The sequence below is a fragment of the Oratosquilla oratoria genome, chromosome 18 (genome assembly GCF_046742065.1).
Source record: "Oratosquilla oratoria isolate Oo_2021 chromosome 18, ASM4674206v1, whole genome shotgun sequence".
Lineage (NCBI taxonomy): Eukaryota > Metazoa > Arthropoda > Malacostraca > Stomatopoda > Squillidae > Oratosquilla > Oratosquilla oratoria.
In genome coordinates this window covers 4095027-4102652 of record NC_134794.1, presented here as the reverse complement: position 1 = coordinate 4102652, position 7626 = coordinate 4095027, and positions in this window count along the sequence as shown.

Below are 7626 nucleotides of genomic sequence, written 5' to 3'. Positions count from 1 at the left end.
TAACGCGGAGAGACCTGGATGTTAATTCTCTCTCTCTCTCCCTCTCTTTCTCTCCCCTCTCTCTTTCTCTCTCTCTCTCTCTCCCCCTCCCTCTCTCCCTACTTTGCTAGGTTGGTACCCGTCCGAGCCTCAACCTTACAAATGTTCCGGAACCGTTCCTACATTAACACAGGAGAGACGGTGAGTCCACGCTTATGCCACATCAATGACGATACCCGGAAGAACCTAGTGTATCACATAAGGTCGGAAGTGAACAGTGTGTTCACCATCCATGACTGCGCATGCGCAGAACGTTGCCTTTGCCTTGACCAATAACATTTGAACAAGACTACCAAAGCCGCACATACAAAATTCGTAGTACAAGAAATTCAAAATTTTGACTTCCCTTGAAGAAATGAGCATATTCTTATTCTAGAATAGGTAGTAATAACGGTATTCCTGGACCAGTTTAGTGACCTCTGGACCTCTTAATCCACAGAACATGCTGGACGCGGATTTAGCCACAAAAAATCTTAGCAATGCGCCTCAAGACACAACACTCTTCCTCTATCGAGCGTTCCAATGACCCACAGGACCTTGACACTAGATTGACCTTGATTTTAAACGGTTTTCAAAACATAGTTACGGTTATGGCGTTTACGTTCTGTTCGTAATAATCTACAATAACTTAAAAACAAAATTATAACTTCCATTACTTTATTTTTTTATTTCTATTTATTTATTTTTATTTATTTATTTATTTATTTTTTTTTTTTTATTTTTTTTTTCTCCAACGGATTTTCTGTTGCGTGTGATGTGCCCGCGCGGTCACCTCAGTTATAATTTAGGACATTAATATACGACGTACGAGAATCCTTGTGAAAACATTCTACAACCTCTTTTTATTCCCGCCATTACAACTACCCCTCTGTTGTGCTAACTACTTCCTAAACATCTCCTTCACGACTCCAACTCTATTGTCCACAAGTATAGAAGCGCTGGTGCTAATGATATCCTCCTGGTTCGTCGTCGTCGTCGTCTTCAGTCATTCGTCGAATCGACGCGTCTCCCCAACTTAATTCCTCTCATTTCTTCCTTCATCTCTTCTCTTGGCTGCCGCCTCCGCCCCCCACGCGGCGGACCCCAGCACGCAATTCATTCTGGTATTATCCCTCAAAACTCTGTCGCCCCCGAGCCTCTTTCCAGCCTCCTAGTTGGAGGTCTGGAAACGGTGCGGACCTTCCAGACTCCAGGTCGAAGGTCGGTCCTCAGCTACTCCTCGTATCAGCCTCCCTTTTCTCTCTCTGATCTTTCCCTTCCCTGTGTCATCACCACACCTACAACCACGTCTCCTTTCACTATTTTCCTTCTTCATAATAATTATAAACCCAACATTTGCTCCCTAGGCTCGTTCCAGCCTCCGGGTCTGGACACGCTGCGTGCCGGGAACTCCTTCATCAGCTCCCTTCATACCTTCCCATTTCTTCTTCTCCTTCAGCCTTCTCTACCTCCATCACCATATCTCCCCTCTCTTTCACCTCTCTCCCCTCTCACCTCTCTCCCGATAATTATCGTAATCCTTCGGCCCTCAGGTGCACCCCACCCCATCGCCCCACCCCCACGCCCCATCCCCACGCCTCCTGTTTCTCCTCTTCCGCCCATTCCGCGCGCGTGTTCCCTTCCTCTCCTCCTCCTCTTCGTCCTCCTCCTCCTCTTCCTCCTCCTCCTCCGCAGGAAACGAAGCCGAATGAAAAGCAAACATAACGCGACGGTCGGCTGCTGCCATTCTGACCCGGCCGGGCAAACATGCGCGTCTGTGTACTTTGATGTATAAGTGTCATTAGTAGCTGCTGGTGTCATTAGCAGCTGACACTGTCATTAGCCGGTGTTGATGCCATAAACACTTGGTGGTGGTGGTAGTGGTGGTGACAGTGGTTGGTGAGGCTGGTCGGGATCAGGAACTCGAGTACAGTCTGGTGTGGAATTCTTCGTTCTGGGTGCAAGACATTTTATTAAGCACGCGCACGCACACACACACACACACACACACACGCACACACACACACACACACACACACACACACACACACACACACCTACCTCGCGGCGCAGTGGTTAGGGAGTTCTCGGCTGCCACGACAGCGGTTCGGGCTCAAATCCCGCCCAGGGCTGAAATAATTTCAGTATCACTGCGCTCCGAGTTGTTACTCCAACTCTCGTGGGCGGGGAGTTGGGTGTGTGTGTGCGTGTAAGGTCACAGCATTATCTATAGATCGGTCATGTATGAGCTCTGAGCTCTCTTCCGGGAGGGAAATAGCTGTCGATCACGAGTCCAACACGTGGTCCAAGACCATGGTGAATCTCTCTCTCTCTCACACACACACACACACACACACACACACACACACACGCTTCATATGAAAAATGGCAACAAGATGGTAATAGCCTCAAGAACAGATTACCACGATTAGTTACCGCACTGCTGAACGGATTTGCATTTGCAAAATTCATTGCCGGCACAGACACTAAATCTACCAGTAACACATGCAAAGAGAGAGAGATTAAATTTCTAGGTTCACTTTGGTCAATTTCCCTTCATCAGTAGCCGTGAAACGGTAACCTATGTTCCAATAGAAACCATAAATATATATTTTTTTTAGATATTAGACTTTCTTTGTGACGGGTAAGATGATATGTTAATATGACATTGTTAAAAATGATGGTGATGATTTACCTACATCTATCCCACAGACGTATTTGTGTCCTTAATATTTCGAACGTGAACAGAAGTTCTGGTGGACCATAAATCACAACAAACCACACTTCAAGTGGAGAATATTTCCTTTTATCTTTCTGGTTCGCCAGTTCTATAAAAAACTTGAAGATCTCCATAATCAATGTCCTACGAAATTTGCGTCGATTTCATCTTTCTTGCAGGAAGACGTGTTAACCTAACACTGCCATTCGCAGACGAAGGCCTGTTTGCTCGACCTCCAACCAAGGCTGTTGCATCCTATTTAATTGGGTAGTTTGCTTCAACGCCTGAACTATTTGTCAGTTACAGCCCCCAGCATCAGTATAAACATAACCTCATCAACACACGTAACAAGCCTCTCCTTGGGGCTTGTTTTTATGTTATGGCGACATCTGGTCATTCTTCTTCTCGAGTTGATTCGTTCCGGTACGCACGATCCGCAGACAGACGCGTCTGAGAAATAATCTTCCTCCAAGAACTTGCCAGATTAAAGTGGATTCCCACGCACAGCAGCCGCGCGCGCAGCGATCGTAAAGAGTGATTCACAATACCCGCGGCAAGTGGGCGTACAAACACGTGAAGGGGTTCTGGTGCAGCACATTCCGTTGCAGAGGAGCAATGGTTTGACAGTGAGCACAAGGTCAACGACCAATCGTCGGGGAGCCCTCATTAGTCGCCTGGCATGTCATAGCCCAGCGCAGGTGGAGGCTATTAAGTTAAATCACCAGGACGGACTTGAACGATGGTATTACGCATGAAAAACAGGCTTTATCAAAGCGGAGACAAAGATGACTGGAGCATCGGTCCTGGAGATGAAGAATGTTAGCTCAGTGAGAGATAAGGGTTCCATGGCTGGGTGTGAAGGTCGGAGGGCGTTTGTGTGTGTTTGTGTGTGTGTGGTGTGTGTTTGTCTGTGTGTATATTCGGCAGAGTCACCCAGCTAAATGATGTTGCCATAGGAAGCAGCATATGTCTTGACATTACTTTGAATCACCAACACCCTCGAGGCGAGTGTCATATGGGGGAGCCGGGCCACTAATCCGGGGATATTGGGGGGATAGGGGGAGGGGGAAGATTGGGGAGGAGGAGAATCTGGGTGTTAGGGTGTGGGGGGAGAGGCCGGCACCACCCTCTCGTCGGGAAAATGCTTTTGGTAAAGAGGGAACAAACATCAAAAGCCACCCTCGTCGTCAGCACTCGCTAGATGCAACAACAGCGGTCGTTGTCCGTAAGAACCGGGGACTCGCGCCGAGAAAAGTCAACAAGCTTTCGCTGTGGATATAAAAGAGCTAATGAGGAATTAGTGATGATGAATAGGAAAAGTGGTGAATGGAAGGGTAGATGAAAGGCTTCTGTAAAGCCAGAAGGGGACGGGAAGAAAGTAGAGCGAAATCTAAAGACGAAATTATGCTACACGGTAAGATTTCGTGCGCCGGAGCTTGAAACCACAGGAAAACGTACGGAAATTAGGGAAACCGTAAACAGACATGTGAAACAATAATTAGAAGAAAAAATCAATACGAAGGAAAACCACTGAGTCTTTTTGAATATGCAAATTCCATATGTCACATATATATATATATAATATGACGTAAGTGGAGTAGGAAGCACAGTAGTCTTAGTCTGAGTTTATTCCTTACTAGTTTCGCAGGTATGCTACGAAACTAGTCTGGAATAAACTCAGACTAAGACTCCTATGTTTCTTACTTCATTTACGTTATGTATGCTGCGAAAACAGTCATGAATAAACTCAGACTAAGACTCCTATTTTTCCTACTCCACTTACGTCAACTTGTCAGAATGTATCAACGTATATATATATATATATATATATATATATATATATATATATCTGTATATACAGTGTGTGTGTGTGTGTGTGTGTGTGTGTGTGTGTGTGTGTGTGTGTGTGTGTGTGTGTAGGGAGAAGCAGAGAGATTAACCCATATATATTGAACATGTTTCAGGATGCTTATTCTGACATTTGTCAGACGAATTCATTATCTTCCTGAGCATAACTCGTGACACAAATGCCCCGGAAGAGTTGTCCTACTTATAAAGGATGCATTATCTAACGCTAGATTATGTTCTAACAAAGGAGCATCACCTCAGTGAAGAAAATCTACATGTATGCATGGTACTTACATGCACGTTCGCGCTCGCGCGCACACACACACACACACACACACACACACACACACACGCACACGCTAACAAATACAAACACGCACACGCTAACAAATACAAACACGCACACACTAACACACACACACACTAACAAATACAAACACACACACACACACGTATATATACAAGTAAAAACACAAACATATACACAAACACACAAATATATACTCGTATACACACACTATCACTGGCTCAACGATGCAGTGGTTTCGTTCTCGAGCGCGAATTCAGCGATCCACGTACGAGACCCTTCCAGGGACTGGGAAAAAAAAAAAAAAAAAAAAAAATCAGCCGGTACTCCAACTCTGGTGTGTGTGTGTGTGTTCACGCGCGTGCGTGTACCAGCAGGCCATATTAGCTTAGCTCTCATCCGGGAGAGTAGTAGCTGTCGATCACGAGACTTTTTTGATTATTAAAAATCTGAAGTGCTCTTATAATAAAGCTTTCTCTATCATATTCTCTAAGTTCTTCTATCTCTATCTTTTTCTCTCTTTCTTTCTCAATCTAACCATCTGTTTATCTATGTATCTTTCTCTATTTTCTATTCTCCTCTCTCACAACATTATATCAGCTCAACGTACAGTTTGTCTTTTGAACTCTAAACACTTTTATTGGCTAGATGGCCGGCTAGAATACATTGAAAAATGTGTGTACGAGACGCATTCACCAGGTCAGTGCCTTTACTTAAGTCATTGAGAGTTAAATCTTGTGGCCAGGCCAAAGGTGGAAGAAGATACAGCGTCCCCAGCCACTACGAGTGTGTGTATATATATATATATATAATATATATATATAATATAGTGTATGTGTGTTGTGTGTTTGTGCGTGCACGTAGGTATGTTAGTGTGTCTGTGTGTAACTGTATTTGCGCCAGTCTGTATGTTTGTGTATGTATGTGTGTGCTTGTATGCGTGCGTGCGCGCGTGGGCATAGGTGTGTATGCATGTATGTCAATGTGTGTATGCGTGTATGTGTCATTGCCTGTGTATGCTTGTGTATATGTCTGTCTTATTGTATGTTAATCTTTGTGTATGTGTGTGCATGTGTGCGCGCGTGTGAATTTGTGCTTCAAAGCTATACAAACACAGAAGAAAGGTGAAGAATGTAGATAGAGCGAGGTAAAAAGCGAGTAGGGTAGAAAAGTGAAGTGGATAGGATTACAGAAATGTGAAGACTCAGAGAAGTGTTTGAAACAAAGTAAAGTTTTCAAAATTGGAAAGGTAATCGATACTACGAGATTTCCCCTTATTTCACACTAAATACACTAGAAAGTGAGCTCAAGCTATAACCCCTAGATTTCCACATCCAAACAGGTAGAAACAACTTCAACTGCGTCGTCAGTGAATGGAATAAACTTCCATCAGAAGCAATTGAATGTAATACAAAATTTCAAAATTCACGTGGACAAACCGCCCGAGCGATATGACGTCATGTCGTCACATCCGTTATTTTGTGTCCTCATTTGTTCAACTTCCGTGAGTTTATTTCATTCCTTCATCTGACCTCGCACTGGGATGGAATCCCAGTGATACAGGAAGAGAGAGAGAGGGAGAGAGAGAGAGAAAAGAGAGAGAGGAAAATGTATGGTTGGGAACAAAGTCAAAACTTGAGACGAGAGAGATAGAGACAGACAGACAGAGAGAGAGAAGAGAGGAAAATGGATGGTAGAGAACAGTCAAAACTTGAGACGGGAGAGAGACAGACAGACAGAGAGAGAGAGAGGGTGGGGAGGAAGCAAAGAAGAGAGGGAGAAATAGAATTAAAAAATATACATTGAAAAAAAAAAAAAATTAAAAAGAAGGGAATCCGAAAAGAGAAAATATTTTATCATTTTGGAAAAGGCGCCGCAAGTTCCCTGCTTTGTTTAAAGGCTAATGTATCGATAATTATTCTCTTGCTTGCTCTGATGTCGTTTGATTGCTGCAATTAAAATATATGGTGCAGGATAGCAGGAACAAGGTCAAAATGACGCATTCGCTTGACGTTAGCTCTAACCATTATAGCCACCATGAAAAGGCAAGACTCGTATAAGGGCAAAGGACATGTATACATATTTAGAAAGTATTTGAGATAAATGAGACAGAAGTAGGGAAGGGTAATTCATCTTCATTTACCCTTTCCCTTATAATAATGTCTCAAATGTGTGTGTATATATATATATATATATATATATATATATATATATATATCGACCACGGTCGCAGCGAGCTTCGAACAGAGGCCCACAGAATGTGAATCCCGCTCGCTACCATTCCACTACACTGAACGTACAAAATAATCGTTAACCTAATGCATATACTAGTATCAAGGAGTCGAACCAGCTGAACTACATCAGCTCTGACGTCCATTTTCTACAATCGCTGACGTCATTCGTGTGCAAAACTTTTATTCATTTCGCCGTTATAGCAAACATGAAACGAATCGCTAGTAACAGCGATGGAATTCAAATAAAACTACGGGATTCTCGCTCTTTGGACCACGGTTCGAAGCTCACAACGGACGTTGTTGATTACACACACACACACACACACACACACACACACACGTACGTACGTACGTTCTTTGCTCTTACATGATCCTTGTTTTTCCAGTGGTTATAATGGTAGAGGTAATGTCAAGAAAATGTGTCATTTTGACCTTGTTCCTGCTGCAATCAAGATGAGATTTATCAATACATTAGTCTCCAAAGAAAGCAGGAAGGTGCT